Source organism: Armigeres subalbatus, chromosome 1 (genome assembly GCF_024139115.2).
Source record: "Armigeres subalbatus isolate Guangzhou_Male chromosome 1, GZ_Asu_2, whole genome shotgun sequence".
Classification (NCBI taxonomy): domain Eukaryota; kingdom Metazoa; phylum Arthropoda; class Insecta; order Diptera; family Culicidae; genus Armigeres; species Armigeres subalbatus.
The window spans coordinates 248,564,508-248,580,664 of NC_085139.1; the positions used below are offsets into that span (position 1 = coordinate 248,564,508).

At 40.7% G+C, this 16,157-nt stretch overlaps 1 protein-coding gene across 2 annotated transcripts in view; it reads right to left on the reverse strand.

The window, feature by feature from the left end:
* Positions 1 to 9,006, reverse strand: part of LOC134206483 (nuclear pore complex protein DDB_G0274915-like) — a 114,735-nt gene extending 105,729 nt beyond the window's left edge. For both annotated transcript variants that reach the window (XM_062682205.1, XM_062682202.1), the window contains exon 1: positions 8,423 to 9,006. The gene's annotated coding sequence lies outside the window, so the exon portion shown is untranslated. The remainder of the gene's footprint in view (positions 1 to 8,422) is intronic.
* Between the last annotated feature and the right edge of the window lie 7,151 nt (positions 9,007 to 16,157).

Here is a 16,157-nt window from a genome sequence, read left to right on the forward strand (position 1 = left end):
AACATGTATGTATATTGTGTATCTATATCGTTTCAATTTAGCATCTTGTATTGCACCATGTACGACTTTATATTGACTGAAAAGCGACCGTGTGCTGTTAAAAGCGCACAAGGCGAACACGAGTGCCAACCGGCACATCATGATTAATACCAGTGAGATCCTGATTACTGGTCACGGCAAGCGACAAACACACGCGCGAAAGTAATGCAAAATAAACGTAAATTAACAAAATATGTCTGGCTGAACATTCCTATTTAACGTCAAATAGAGATAACATAATTAGCTTTCCGATTACTATCAATTTGGTTGATCAGTCGTGATTATTACTTTATTTTCAATTTAAATCCCGTTTCTTTTTTACTTTCCTTGCTTTGAAGAAATGATGCAGCGGGCGCCTTATTTGAAATTCGAATGAACAATCGCTCATTTTGAGCGATTGATTGTTTATTCTCGCGAAGGATAAACAACTGAATAAATCAAGGAAATGCTAATACTGTAGTATAGAAGTTGCATAGTCACATCCAGTCTTCAAGGTGCAGCCCGCGCAAATGTTTATCCGTGCTGCCGCACTCGAATGAACATTCGCTTCGGGCTCGAACGTGCACTCGTAAAATGAGCATGAACCCGAGCGTAGGCTGGATGCTCATGTTTTGCACCGCGCTCACAGCGGCGCTCGAACATTGATGTTTTCAGCGCGGCTGTGAGCGCCGCTTTGAGCACGGTACAAAACATCGGTTACAATAAAAGATATTTTAGTTACTAGATAAAGATTGTCGCTGTCGTCGCTGTCCGGAACATCTTTTGCTGGCGAGGATAGGGGAGCTAAATGTCAAAGAAGGAAAATCCATACGATTTGACAGGTATGTACCATACATGTTTCGGACAGCAGAACAAAGGGAACCGAAGCGACAATCTTTATCTAGTAACTAAAATATCTTTTGTTACAATCAACAGACATTGTTTGGTTGGCTAGGCTTAGCATTTTGGTGTTGAAACTCTAGTTTTCATATATGTAATTGAATTTCAACGGTTCGATGATACTTTGTTCGTAAAAGTAAAAAGGAGCTTATTTATCATCTTTTTATGCGCGTAGATATTTGAAATATCCTCAATGACAGAGTAAAAGGACATTATACGAAAAACATAAGCATAAGGAAAGTTCAACCCCGTACTTCTAACCATTTTTAATTGAATATCTTTTAGACTTGTTGAGAAGAGTTTCAAAAATTCTTTCGGTTTCTTCCCTATGCCGCTCAAGTTTACGATATTGGAGGACGATTTGGTAATCCGTGATTTTTTTACCTTCAGTCATTATCAAAGTACATCATCGGAAATCATGTTCGAATAATCAAATATGGATCGTATATTTTGTGTATAAAGGGTACCTATCGCAGAACCCGATATTTATGTAATTTTACGTAATGTGACTAAGTTGTCCGGCACTGAGGGATTTCTCTCTACTTGGGATGCAAATTGTGTGTACATATTTTGGCAAGCCGATAATCAACAATGAAGTATTCAATTTACGATTATATAAGCCTCCATGTGAAATCGGAATTATTGAACAACTCATACATAAATTTTAACTCACGTACTTTACTATGTATCTACCTACTATAAAAAAAACAATTCTATATGTTCAACACAATTTGTTGAGGGTTTGTGGAAAACAAAATAAGTTGACACACAGTTTACAATATCGAAACATTTCTTCTTCAATGGATCTACATTTCAACTGCAACTTGACCTGTTTTGAACTAAGTGTTCCCTATTAGCATTTTAAGGAACCGTTAAAATTGAGGCTTTTCTATGCCTGCCATTGTATACATGTGTTTTGTGTATCTTATGTAGAAAACACAATGAATATACTATGTCCAGGGCGTCGAAAATGTTTCCCTCACGAAAACACACTAGACTCATTGGCGTAACTACAGGGGGGCTAGGGGGGCCTATAGCCCCACCTAGGATCTGGCTAGCCTCCCCTAGAAAATTTGTTACTTTGTAAAAGTATTGCACATATCTAATCCACTGATTATATACGGGGTAAATGCAGAGAAAGGTTTGTCTTCATTATCCAATCCCTCTACAGCAAGTTGAATCTATTCGCTCAAGTTTTTGAACTTCAAGCAATTGTTGTAAGGCTTAGCTCACGACAAAATCTGGACCCCTCAAAACATGTTATAACTTATGAAATACCAAAGGAAATGCACAATGGACAATTTCTTGAGATTTTCAAGCTTTTCCAGGGTTTGGTGAGTAATTGTTTTCTAAATCGAGCACATGATCTTAGATTTCCTAACTAATACCAATCACTTGTCATAAGACGAGTTAATACAATCCCATTGAATTCCACCACTTAATTATTTAGTTTAGATTAAGTGGTGGAATTCAATGGGATTGTATTAACTCGTCTTATGACAAGTGAAGACATTCCACTAAAAAGCTCAACATAATTTTCTTATCATAATACCAATCCTTAAAGCTGTAGCGCATTTAAATTATCACTCTAGGCTTCTTGAGAAAGGTTCGGTAAAACTTTTAGATTTCAAGTAGAGGTAAGTTGAATAAAAAGAACTTTGTATTCTCTCGGGTGGATTTTAGAAACTTCGCATACTATTTAATTCTCTAAACTCCTATTATCACTGCAGCAATGAAACCAGCGAAAATGTCTTAGTAGGCGTGAAACATGTGTTAACAAATGCTCTTATAAGTTAATTTGTTGCATTTTTTTAACTATATTGAAAATTAACGACCAATAAGCTGTATTGGGATGTAAAACTGATTTTTCAAATCATCCTAGAAGTTATTCTAACAGAAAAGAAAGGTTAGTTTGTTGTGGTCAGATCGCTGATCGAGCTTTCACGTAGGAATTGTCAGGCCACTGAATTGAAAGCTGGCTAAAAGAGTTTAACTAACTAATACTTAATTTATAATGTATTCTAGGTTCGAAGCAAATCAAAACATCCTTTAAAAATCAGGATTGTGCTTCACATTTTATTTACAGCGAGCGCAACACTTATGGTTTTCTGAACATATCAAGGATTTTGGGAATCCTACGAGATTTCTAGATTTTTGTAACAGGGATGAGCGTCGATGAACAACATTTGGAATATTTAAGTCGTCCATTGATATCTGGTAGACCAACAATATACATCAGTTGAATCGAGCGAAAATGGTAAACTTCCTGTGTTATGAGTGTTAAAATAGAAAAGTTTAAAAAAAAGTTAGCCCCCCTAGGATTTTTCATTAGTTACGCCAATGACTAGACTGGACCCAAACATGCTAGTGGAAATCAATTAACTAATCCTTTTATTGTACACTTTTTATCTTTTTGTTTTTTTTTGGAAGATTGTATGTTTCATTTGTTTCCCCAATTGAGTTTTATTCTTTTAATAAAGCTGGATAGAAACAATAATGTTATGTATGTACCATCTTTGCTAACACACTAAATTTTCATGTTAAAGTTAGTTTGCTTCACGTTTTGGATTATTTTCAACAATAAAACATAACACGCTTGCTTTTCACATACTAAAGGGCCACGCAGAATGGGTACTTTGGCGAACGTTTTGACTTTTTTCCTGTTTGACGCACGCAAATGCAAATCCTGAAAGCACAACTTGTTTTCATCTACCAACTCCGATTCATCTTTTTTTGCTATGCCGCTCAACTAATGGCGAATGCGAAACGTGCCGCATAATCGTAAAGCATCGCGCTCGGCCCAAAACCCTTTTTTCACAGCCTCAGTTCTCAGCCTAAGCACACAGTCTGAGCACACAGCATGCTGGATGAGCACACAGCCTGAACACACAGCCCAAGTTTTGAACTTGAGCTTGAGCCTGAGTTGAGCCGCACCGCGTTCATTTTTCGCACCCAGGTTTGATGCTGATGGTGAACACGAGCTTGAAGGAGAACGCGCGCTCGGGATGAACATGAACTTGCAAAAACTGCACTCAAGCTCAGCGCCGCTCATGTTTTCGTGAAGACTGGTCACATCACTTTTCATGGTGTATCCCGATCTATGTTACTGATTACCCCACCCAAGTAACACAACTTCCTCCCCGTGGTAATTGTGGAGATTCAGAGGTATTCTCGGTCTCTAGTAGCAACAATAACCACACACTAACATTCCTTCCCTTCCCCAACTGACTGTAAGGACTTGGTCGGCGCCGTTATTGATCAACATTTGAGAGCTGCTGATAAAGTATTGAATGTTTTTTTATTCGCTTCTGGTAATTTTAGGGCTTGTTTGTTGTTTGGGCCTATACCCTTTCGAGTGTAAAGAGAAATATAAAATATCTAGTTTGAGTTTTCCGCCAAAAAAAAATGTTCGGGTCCAGCTCGGGCCTAAGACTGCAAAAATTGTCGGGTACGGGTCGGGTTCGGGTTTGATAAAATTTTTCATTCCAGGTTCGCGTCGAGTCCGGGTTTGAAAGGAATTTCTAAATCGGGTTCGGGTTTACAAAATGTGAAACCCGACCATCTCTACAAAGCCCCCTATCTGAGAAAGCAGACGATGCCCAAGTAACAATTTCATTGCTTGTTGAATTTATTTAATTCCTATAGCGGATTTATGGCAGCAATCACCGTGACCATTTGTTTAGTTTTATTGGCACTCTTATTGCTATCAATAAACCTTTCATTAATTTGCTGAAAAAGCTTCAAACGTCAAATTCTGATTGATCTTATGAGCATCTCTACTGTTGTGACGGAGAGCGTAATAAGTCATGTTTTCAAAGCACAATCAAAGCCACAATTGCGGGCCGTAATGTGCTCGAATGAATAACCCAAATAAGAATATTTGCATTGCAAAGAGTTTATTACGGTGTTCGATGAGAGTAACGTTTTTCTGTTCGATATGCATGATGGCCATATTGAAAATACAAACTTAATTTTTTTTGCCGGGATCTCAGCAAAATGTTGAACTTTTACCGAGTTTCGCACAGCCGTGCCCCAGCAAACATGTTTTTTGCCGAGATTTCTGTCAAAGTTGCTGAAAATCAGCAAATAATTTGCCGAAAATCAGCCAACAAACGTCATTTTTGCCGGGATATCAGATTTTATTATTTTATAATTTTGTCGGCGCATAGTACTCAATCTCATTTTTTTACTAGGTTTCGCAATAAAACTGAACGCGCAGCTCATTTCAATAAATACATTTTGAAGAAAAAACCTTAAAAAATATATTTTGTTGTTGTCATTTTTATCTACAATCCATTTTGTTTTATTATTTTTCTCTTTTTTTAAGCCACCTTTTAGCCAACTGCCGCAGCCAAATTCCCTTTTTTCTGCGGGTAACTTGAACAGGGTTTTCAAATACTCTTATAATAGATTTAAGGTGGTTATCAAGAGTGGGCCACTTGGTCATATCTTACTCTTGTAGTGGCCATCAGAAGATTGTCGTGTGGTAGTGGGTTTTATTGTGAGTTCTTTTAATTTGACACTTGCGGAATCCATCAGGACTAGAACCAGTTTGTCGAAAAGAGTCGTGGTGGCAATGAAAAGTGCTGCTTTTTCTCCGAAAGCACGGTACATTGGTCGGGAAGGTTATCCAGCACCGTTAGGTTGTTTTCTGTAACGCCTGTAACGTCTTTATCCGTACCAGCAGGGTTGCCATTATGCCAGATATATCTGGCACTCCAGACTTTTTGGCAGCAAAAAGAGAAAAAGAGAAACCACTCAAAATGCCAGACTTTTCAAATTTCAGGCAGATTTTTTTTTTAAATTATGACCTGCATGAACATGTTCAAACATTTCTAATGACTATGTCTGAAACTTGATTATGCATATGTACAACATGTGATAGATTTAGTTCGGAAAAGGTATTGGAGGGTAACCGCCCCTTCGGTGGGGTTTGATCCCACGACCCCAGTTCGCATGACAGGTGCTTTCCCTACTAAGCTACGAAGGACCTCCGTCGTCCACCGCAGCTTAGCGGGTACTGATGAAACCAAATTCCCAGCACCAGGTACCCGCCGATTTCTCGCAATACATTTTCAGAACTAATTCTCTCATATGTATTTTTGTACACATGCCAACCAAGTAGGATGAGTAAATCTATCACATGTTGTACATATGCATAATCAAGTTTCAGACATAGTAATTAATTTCCACTCCGGGTGGCTTAATACCTGGCATATAGGCAATTAACTTTGAATGTACTGATTTCTAATGAGTTATTATTTCATTCATTAACTGAAATCTGACCGCAACTTCATCTCGCTTCCAATAATTCATTTTTGAATCAATTTCAACCTTTTATAAATAAAGTGAAGTTATGGTTTCCGCGGATATTGTTCCGGATTGCAGTTTGGCCATGCTGGTTTCCAGAAATCGGTTTTGAAGGAATCTATCCAGGCAAATTTTTGACGTAATTCCTTGCGTTTCGAGTTCTGGAAATGGTTACAACATTCTGTAACAATGTACCCAATAAATGTAATCATTGTCTAATTCCTGGTTATTCGTCAATTCGGCGTCCTTCTGGAAGATCCGAAACATCATTAAACTTATTTTGATGGACCTAATTGGCCACTGGAGGTCGTACGGAAGATTCGGGGCATACGTAAAAGTGAATAGTTCATAAAACTCATTCGTCTCTGAATAGCGAATGATTGACGTTGTCCGTTTTCATGAATCTAAGTGGCCACCAAAATTCCTCTGGAAAATCCGGAACTTCCGTAAAAGTGGTCAATTCACGATATTCAGAGCGCAATTTTGTTCATATCTTTTCATTATCGTACTCTGAGTAACAAATGCTTGTCTTAACCCCTTCTCATGGCCTAGTTACGCTCTGGAATATCAAAATCCTCTACTATTATGGACATTTCATAAAAAATATGATAACACTTTTAACAAATATTCAACCATTTTTAATTTAAGCTCCATTTGTTTGTTAATCGAGCAATTTAAAAATGGTTTGAACTCCATTTAGTGTTACTTAGAAATTCAAAATAGAAGCAAATCCCGTTTTTCTAAAAGTCAAGTTTCGCCAATAGGGGAATTGTTCCTATCTCCATCTCACTGAACATATATTCATCTCATCGCGAAACAAAGAAATACGGCACCAATTTCGTCGCTTTTTTCTGTAAACATGCGTACTAACTGCTGAAAAACTAATCACAAAAATAAAAAACAAATCAAATACTTTTCCATTGCTTTCTTATTGATGGGATGAACATCGGAGCCATGAGATGAAGTCCATGAGACGTTCCCCTGATTATGTCTATTCTTTTTATAATTTTCAGATATTTCAGAGCTAATCTGAAATCTAACAATCAATTCAATCTGAATTTTCTGAATTGTTTAAACTGATATGATTTCCAAGAATCTCATTTTTACAAATATCGAATTGGTTGAACGAATATCTTGGGATAAATTTTGATAAACATAGAGCAAAAAGAGGGTCAAAACAAAATTTTCTAATATTAATAAAAATAATTTAAATTAGATCACATTTTTAGTTAAAATCTCTTAAATTAAAAAAAAACCTAAATAAAAACTAAAAATATAGGGGGAATGACGTATTTGGCAGGGTTTGTTCTATTATTGTCAGGGGGTTTTATTATGACTGATTATATTATTATCAGTGATTATGCTCAAATTTGGCCTAAACATTTATTTTTATTTTTTTTATTATTATTCTTTGCATATCAAAGAATCTTAATCTTCTTCTTATTGGCATTACATCCCCACACTGGGACAGAGGCCGCCTCGCAGCTTAGTATTCATTAAGCACTTCAACAGAAGGCAGGTTACTATTTTTGCATTCGTATATCGTCGTGAGGCTAACACTAAGATACTTTTATGCCCAGGGAAGTCGAGACAATTTCCAATGCGAAAATTGCCTAGACCGGCACCGGGAATCGAACCCAGCCACCCTCAGCATGGTCTTGCTTTGTAGCCGCGCGTCTTACCGCACGGCTAAGGAAGGTCCCTAATATCAAAGAATATTGTGGCCAAATTTCATAAAATCCGGTCGACAAAAACCCCCTGCCAATAATAGAACTGAACCTGCCAAAGCCGTCTTTTCCCCTATAAAGACGAATTTCTTCGCCAGACTTTTAATTTGTAACATGCCAGACTTTTCCCAAAAAGTAGTGGCAACCCTGCGTACCAGTAGACCCTCTTCTCGCACTGACTGGAAGGAGTTCCCAGAATGGTGTTGAAATTTTTTTCTCTCCAAGCGTTTTCCGTGTCCTAACTACTAACTTAATGTCTATACTTTCTTATAAATACCTATTGCAGATGAAACGCATCACATATATGTTCATTATTTTAATTAGTATGGTCTAAAGCCACTAGTCTCGACACAAATTCTTCAGCACTCTGTATGATTAACTTCGATCGTCATCATAGTGACGAAACAAAGTGAACGTAGCGTATTAGCATATTACGCAATAATCATGCGAAAAACAACTTCAATTACCTTATTACAGTTTCTGAATTCCCGCTCGAACTGACTCCGGTCCGGTCGCCTGCGCCCACCGACTGCAAATTTCCAAAATTGAAATGTGTTTGTTTTCACGAATGCGCCCAATTTCACTCCACTGACATGCACTGATGCTGTGCCATTCACGTCACCTCACTTTTCCAAATTTCGTTGAATCTTTCCCGCCGAGCGCATCATTAGGACCACTTTACCTTCATTTTCGAATAATTTCACCAACGAAAGCTAATTGCGCACACCCCGCACCGACTGGGTGCTGTTTTCTCCCGCTCGGGAAAAAATGTCACGTTCTTCTCGTCAACACCACCCAAAACACGAGTCATTACCTAAGCGTGGGCCGTTCCAAAACAAAGCACCATCGCGCTTAAAACACTCGAATAACAATTAAAGTTACGCACGGCTGAATCCGCGCGCGCTTGGAATCCAGGCACTTGCGCTCGCGCGCACTTTGAATTCTCGCGTTCTTATCGGCACCACCGCCGGCTGTTGCGATTTTTTTTGTTTTGCCTTCAAACAAACTGCCCGCCAGAACGAACGATCTTTCCACCTCGACCATGTGTACGAAACTGAAGCAAGGTGTGCCGAACAAAAACACCAAAACAGTCCATTTCAGTCAGGTGCCGCAGAGGCCAGCCCAGCAGAGGCAACAGTCAAGCGCCAGCGTGCGGAAAGTGCGCCGCGTCGATCGGAACAGTGACGGGCTGATGCACAAAATGCTGGAAAAAGTTTATGAACCTGTTAGATGTATCGAAATAATAGTCACACATTTAAAACTAATTTAGTTACTAGAGGAATAGTAGCTCCCGACATCTGCACATTAAAAAAAAGGAAACATATTCGTCTGTGTTCTAGATGGTCGGGGTTCAGCCAAAACGCACCAAGCGCCAACGAAAAATTACCCATTTTTCTGCCCAAACTTTCGTTTAGCAGATTTAATTGATCGCAAATCGTATCGGATATCCCTGCAAATGTACGCTCGAATTGATATGAAACGATTTCCGTTGTCCTTATACGAACAAAATATCACAAGTCAGTCAAAAAGTCGCTTGGTGCGTTTTGGCTGAACCCCGATCAGATGTAGTTCCGAACCTCTTAATTGCCCATTACCTACCTTCCTATACCTATGATGGTAGTACCCTACATGCTGTCCGGAGCAAAACCGAATGTAAACTCATATTCCAGTCCAGGTTGCTCGTTCTTAAGCCGCCAATCTTCATTCTCCCTATACACTGGTCGGCCCATCTTCCTCGCTTGGACACAGCCAGCGAGTGAGGGATCTATCCCGGACAAGACGTCCTCTTCCAGGTTCTCTGTTAAACATAACTTTTTGTGATTTTTCGTTCGGCACTCGTACTACATGTCCAGCCCATTGTAATGTGCCCTATTTTTATTAGCCTGCCCACTCTATTTTATCTGCATTTTCGTACATTTGGTAAAAATCGTGAATCATGCGTCTGCGCCATTTACCATGTTCCACCACGTAGCCAATTATTGAGCGTAGTATTTTTCGCTCATACACTGTTACCGAATGCGTCAACAATGAGACACCCATGCATATAACCCTTAACTAATTAATAAAACTCAATATTTGTGAGACTATGCATGGAGTACCCAAAAGGCGGAATACATGGGTAAATTGTCAACTATCGGTGTATTCCGTCTCAATCGTGTACGCACTAACGCTGCTGCCACCCCTACCTTCGAGGCGAGTGGAAGATTGGAAGTACATCCGAGGCGAAAAGAAGGGAAGAGAGGAGGAGAAAAAAAGCAAGACTGAAGACGGGGTATTTGGTCAGTGAACGCCGAGGAAGACAGTTGTTTTCGCGAGTGTCCAAGCAAAATTAAAAAACGTGGTGGAAGTAGACCTCTGAAGACCACAAAATACTCCGGACGGGAAATATTACCACCCGTTTCCCCCAATCGAAGCTGGCTAAAGGGATACCGGGCAGCCTTCCTCGACCGAGCGAAAGTGATCCTTGTAGCGTCAGTGCCTACGGCGGTTTAAGTGCATGACCATAGTATAGTGGACCCCTAGTGACGGTTCCGAGCCCATCGCGGTACCTAGGCGGACAGACCTTTGTAGGGAGAGCACAACGATCTTCGCCCTCTCAACGCCCGCAAAGGACAATCCGGAAGTGGGCAGTTCCGATATTAGTGGCCACACGTGTCCGTACCCGTTTAATTTTGGCAAGCTACATCTATCTCGGTCCCGCATCAAATAAAGGACAAACACCGGAAAGTCCATTTTTCCACGCTCGCGGCAGGCTGGCCCCTCGTGAAATCGCCGAAGGCAAGAGAACTCTTCCTCGTGCTGTTAGAGAGGTTTGGCACAGGACGCTCATATTCCGTCACTACGGTGACAAGCCGTCCCGGCGTGGACCGCACGACAATTCCAGAACCATCGTCAAGAACATCGTCGACCGGGCGCCAAGCCACCAAGAAAACCCTTCCTCGTGCTTTTAGAGGAGTTAGGCATTGGACGGTCACATTCGTCACTACGGTGGCAACCAGTCCCGGTGTGGACCGCACGACAATTTCAGCATCATCATCGACCGGGTGTCAGGCGACCCGGAAACCCTTTCCCACTTTCCCAATATCGAAACCGACCCCCCCCCCTTTCCGGGCCAGGAAAGAACAAACAGGAGTGACCATGAGGAACGATATCATCTATTTCGCCGGCGGGTTCCCACTATACACAAAAGGTATGAGCTCAGAATTGTAAATCGGCCGCAACGATAATTCTAACCCTAACTAACCCTTAAGAATGAAAACATAAATAAAAAAAAAGTATGTAAAATGTAACAAATCGGTTCCTTTCTTTAAGCTACTAGCCCTGAATTGCATGGTATGGTCTTGGATCATTGTTGTTGTCCGCTGCTCCACTTTTGTCTCTGTGCGTCCCCTAAGCAGGTTCAAGCCGACCCTGAGAACCCCGAAACGAGGTGAGCTAGTTAGAGACGTTAGGACGTCCGCTCCACAGACGTGAGGACGTCGAAGGAGTCTGTTTCAACACTCCGAGAATTTGATAGTCTGCATCTTTTAAGGTTCATGCTTCATGGCCGTACAGGACGACTACTAGATGTATCAACGATGTGTACAGAGCTAGTTTTGTCCGTGTCTGTAAGCTGCGAGATGTTGGTTTGCTACGAAAAGCGTTAATTGCAGTTGAAACATGTCTTTTTTCCTCACGGCTAACATCATTATCATATTTTACGAGTCTTCCAAGATATGGGAATTCATCGACAATCTCAAATCGCATTCCATCCATTTCCACCTCGCGGTACCTACCATTTGGACTGCCCCGTTCTGTGTCAACCACCAGGCACTTTGTTTTGTTTTGACAGAGTTTATGATCAGCCCTTTTCTTTTAGTCTCCTCTGCCGTTTCTTTTTTATTTATTTATTTGTCGTTTATCAAGCTTGTAGACCGTATTGTTACATAAAGGCACATGACTTGCGGCTCCGAATCTCCAGGAAATCCAGGAGGAGATCGGCCGGCTGAAAAACAAACAAAGCCCTGGGAGTTGACCAACTACCAGGAGAACTGTTTAAACATGATAGTGAGGCACTAGTTTGAGCGCTGTACTGGGTAATTACCAAGGTTTGAGAGGATGAGGTTCTGCTGCAGGAGTTGATGGAAGGTCTCGTGTGTCCCATCTACAAAAAGGGCGATAAGCTGGATTGTAGCAACTACCGCCCAATCACATTGCTGAACGCCGCCTACAAGGTAAATTTTATGCTGTCGACTAGCACCGATTACAAGAGAGTTCATGGGGCAGTACCAGGTGGGATTTATGGGTGAACGCTCTACCAAAGACCAGGTGTTTGCCGTACGTCAAGTATTGCAGAAATGTCGCGAATACAATGTGCCCTCACATCGTCTATTTATCGACTTCAAAGCCGCATATGATACAATCGATCGGGACCAGGTATGGCAGTCAATGCACGAAAACGGATTTCCGGATAAATTGACACGGTTGATCAAGGCGATGATAGTTCGATTTTCAGGGGCATTCTCGAGTCCCTTCGAAACGCGCAGAGGGTTACGGCAAGGTGATGGTCTTTCGTGTCTGCTATTCAACATAGTTTTGGAGGGAATAATACGAAGAGCAGGGTTTGACACGAGCAGTACAATTTTCACGAAGTCCGTCCAGTTATTAGGTTTAGCCGACGACATTGATATCATGGCACGAAACTTTGAGAGGATGGTAGTAGCCTACATCACATTGAAAAGCGAAACTAAACGGATTTGACTAGTCATCAACACGTCGAAGACGAAGAACATGATAGAAAGAGGCTCAAGAGGGGACAACGTGAGCCACCCACCAGGAGTATGTGTTTGTGGTGACGAAATCGAGGTGGTTGAAGAATTCGTGTATTTGGGCTCACTGGTGACCTCCGATAACGGTACCAGCAGAGAAATTCAAAGACGCAATTCCTCTCTACGGACTGCGGTGGGCCAGACACGTAGCCAGAAGATCGGACAGCAATCCGGTGAAAATAGTTCTCGACAACGATCCGACGGGAACAAGAAGGCGAGGTGCACAACGAGCAAGGTGGATCGATCAGGTGGAGGACGATTTGGGAACCCTCCGCAGACTGCGTGTTTGGCGAAGTGCAGCCATGGACCGAGCTGAATGGAGAAGACTTTTATGTATTGTACAGGCCACTCCAGCCTTAGTCTGGTAATAAATAAAAAGAGGGGCTGACCCACCCCAGACCCACCTGTGCCCCCCGCCAGAAAATTTGAAAATTGGAGTACAAAATTGTTCAGCAAAGTATAGATTTGTCAGATTGTTTTTACCAATCACTTCCTTTATTGCCAATAATTAATTAAGTTATTGCAAAGCGTGATAACATCCTAGTTTGTTAATTAAACCAAGTTGAAAAACAAGATTGTTTTAAAAAATATACATTCCTGCTCAAGCATCTAACTGCGGTTAGATTTGAACGAAGCTGGAACTTTCTCGACTACAATTCAAAGAAAAATTATCGTGACTGTTTACATATATTGTTGGCCCCCATAATTGTATGCTCCTCAATCCAACAAAAGATAGTTTGAACGATAATTTTTTTATAAACCTTTCTATAATAGAAATTATAGATTAGAAACAATTGAATATTATTCAAGTATGCCGCAAAACAGATCATCAAATTCTAACTATTTTTAATACCTTTCTAAACTACCGCTCTAGTACCAAATTGGAGTAAAATGAACCTAAACATAAAGTATGACAATCCTTAAAATTGTCCCTTCCCTTGAAAATGTGGTGGCTGTTTTGCATATTATAGGGGAACGGTTCGCCACTTCATCTCATAGCTCCTATTTCCATCCCATCAAAAACAAAGCAATGGAAAGGAACTTGGTATGTTTATTATTTTTGTGATTTTTCTTTGGTGCCGTATTACTTTGTTTAGCGATGAGATGGATATATGTACAGTGAGATGGAGATCGGGACAGTTCCCCTATATATTAGGGGAGAAAGTTCGGTTGTGGGTTTCAACTTTGGCACGGTTTTAACTTTGGCTGTAGTTGATCTCATACGACATTTGTGTACCAATGGGAAGCCAGACAAATAACACTACTATCAGCGAAGAAATTATATTGATTTCGACAATTTCGAAAATTTGACATTTTTGGACATTTCAATTTTGTGGTTCGGTTGTGGGCACCCTTGAAAGTGCTTGAAAGGTCGACAGAAAATAAAGAAGAAAGAATCAAAACCACCTAGATTTAAAGATAAGGAATAATTCGTTTATTCTAATAGCCAGGAGGCACTAAAAAAAGCAGTAATCTTGCCTTTCTCGTGCATTAGGGGCCCTCCTTAGTCGTGCGGTAAGACGCGCGGCTACAAAGCAAGACCATGCTGAGGGTGGCTGGGTTCGATTCCCGGGGCCGGTCTAGGCAATTTTCGGATTGGAAATTGTTCGCAGTTCTTCTTTTTCTTCTTCTTCGTTGGCATTGCATCCCCCACTGGGACATTGCCGCCTCGCAGCTTAGTGTTCATTAAGCACTTCCACAGTTATTAACTGCGAGGTTTCTAAGCCAAGTTACCATTTCTGCATTCGTATATCATTAGGCTAACACGATGATACTTTATGCCCAGGGAAGTCGAGACAATTTCCAATCCGAAAATTGTCTAGACCGGCACCGGGAATCGAACCCAGCCACCCTCAGCATGGTCTTGCTTTGTAGCCGCGCATCTTACCGCACGGCTAAGGAAGGCCCCATAAACCTCGCAGTTAATAACTGTGGAAGTGCTTGATGAACACTAAGCTGCGAGGCGGCTCTGTCCCAGTGTGGGGATGTAATGTCAATAAGAAGAAGAAGGGAGGATATAGAAAACAATCACATAAAAAAAGATTAAAATTGCACTTTAGGTAAATGGATTTTTTTTCCATTGATTTACGTATACATATTACATAAAAAAACCCTTGTTAATCACCGTAGCGGCGATGGTGCCTTTCTCGTTCATAATAAAATAATAATAATATTTTGGCCATAAATTTTGATTCCATAGTCCGATTTGACAGTATTCAACAGAAAGCAATAAGACAGGATTCCCCGTCGGGGTCTATCACAAACGCCCGAATGACACTCGCCCGAATTCCATTCGCCCGAATGACAAACGCCCGAATTCCATTCGCCCGAATAGACCAAACGCCCGAAAAGACCAAACGCCCGAAAAGACCATTCGCCCGAATGGACCATTCGCCCGAAAAGACCATTCACCCGAATGGATCATTCGCCCGAATAGACTATATGCCCGAATAAGCTCTTCACATAACTTGATGAAAAGTTTTTTTTTGACAAATAAAAAGAAATAGTATATTTGACTTCCTACTTATCTCATATTTTGTTGTACACGTCTCTCACATGTATCTAAATATTCGTTTCGTTTACGTGTAAAATATGTAATAAGAAAAATAACGACGTTATGTCCTACTTTCTTATTCATAATATTCAAATAATGACTTGATTTCTTTATATACGTATGCATAAAGCTTCGCACCTCGGGAATTTGGCCCGCAGATTTTTTCCCCAAGGCACAGGGCCAATATCCGGCAGAAAACTTTTCCCGAGGTGTAAAGCACCGTTTAACATTGATTATAAATAAAATCTACTCATTACTGTCTTGCAATCCATTCACATACACACTTAGTTTTAATTTCTGCAGCTCGGCAAAAATCCGCACAGCCGTGCGCCAGCAAAATAAAAACCCAACTTAATTCACCGAGTGGTGATACTGCCTTTCTCGCATTTAGCCAAGACACCAACCTTATATGGCGCTTATTTAGTTCGAGTCCATTTTCTAAATAACTTTTGAACGCAATGGTCGATCGTTATCAAATTCAATAGTGATCAACAAGGCTTTGTCCCCTGTCGAATGCAACTTGTTGCGAGAAAATCGGTTAAAATTTACTATATGAAAAAGTGGCTAATGTTTTTCGGTTTTCAGTGCACACACACACACACATACACACGGACAGACAGACATTTGTTCAGTTCGACGAGCTGAGTCGATTGGTATATAACATCATGGGTCTCGGAGACTTCTATAAAAAGTTCGATTTTGGAGTGAAATGATAGCCTTTCGGTACAACTTTGTTGTACGAGAAAGGCAAAACTGATATTATAGCAAAATTGGCGTTTGTTAGCTGGTTTTCGGCAAAATATTTGCTGATTTTCGGCAATTTTGACAGAAATCTCGGCA